Source organism: Macaca nemestrina, chromosome 9, assembly GCF_043159975.1.
Source record: "Macaca nemestrina isolate mMacNem1 chromosome 9, mMacNem.hap1, whole genome shotgun sequence".
Taxonomy (NCBI): domain Eukaryota; kingdom Metazoa; phylum Chordata; class Mammalia; order Primates; family Cercopithecidae; genus Macaca; species Macaca nemestrina.
This window is the reverse complement of record NC_092133.1, coordinates 33,743,500-33,744,442: the sequence shown is the minus strand read 5'-3', so window position 1 is coordinate 33,744,442 and position 943 is coordinate 33,743,500. Positions and strand designations below refer to the sequence as shown.

Here is a 943-nt window from a genome sequence, read left to right as displayed (position 1 = left end):
ACTTCCACAGCGACAGAAATGCCCTCTAATCAGTGCGGCCCAATATGGTAGCCACTGGCCACCTGTGGCTACTGACCGCCTGAAATGTGGTTAGTGTGAAAATTAAATTTAATTTAATCATGCATGCCAAGTGGCTGCCACATTAGATGGGGCAGATCTATACAAGGCCCAGCTCTATACAAGACACCAGATCCAGGAGGGAGCCAGTCATTGTCTGAAATTTCTATAACCTTGCTCTGGATGGAGCAGGGCAAGGCCTCAAACCGTTTCAAAACTGTTCTAGCAAGCACTTAAGGTTTTTCTTAATTAAGAAACCTTTTTTTAATTGAGACGAGGTCTATGTTGCCAAGGTTGGTCTTGAACTCGTGAACTTATCCTGACTCAGCCTCCCAAAGCACTGGAAATACAGGTGTGAGCCACTACACTTGACCTGTCTAAGGTTTTTCTTTTAATAGATCACAATATCACACTGTGAATTCATTTCCTGGATCTTTAACAGAAATAAACTTGATTCCATTGTATTGAGACATTACCATTTTTGAAATTTTGTTTTGTATTCACTTGCGCCTTGTGTATTCCTGAAAGGCTAATCAGAAACTCAAAAGAATGCAACCATTTGTCTTTATCTACCTATTACCTAGAAGACCCCTCCCCACTTTGAGTTGTCCTACCTTTCCGGACCAAACCAATGTATATCTTACATATGTTGATTCATGTCTCATGTCTCCCTGAAAAATATAAAACCAAGCTGTGTCCTGATCACCTTGGCAAATGTCGTCAGGATCTCCTGAGGCTGTCATGGTCACGTCCTTAACTGTGACAAGATAAACTTTCTAAATTGATTAAGACTTGTCTGACATACTCCTGGTTTACACATGCTATCTCATATTTACGGATTCCACCCGCTTGCATGGAAGGGGAATTATACAAGTGCAAGGGGCAT

General features: G+C 41.5%; 1 non-coding gene across 1 annotated transcript; it reads right to left on the bottom strand.

Annotated features, from left to right (window-relative positions):
* Nucleotides 1-208: 208 nt before the first annotated feature.
* Nucleotides 209-348, bottom strand: LOC112426055 (small nucleolar RNA SNORA9). Its single transcript, XR_003017320.1, has one exon. It is a non-coding gene; the product is annotated as a small nucleolar RNA SNORA9 (small nucleolar RNA).
* Between the last annotated feature and the right edge of the window lie 595 nt (nucleotides 349-943).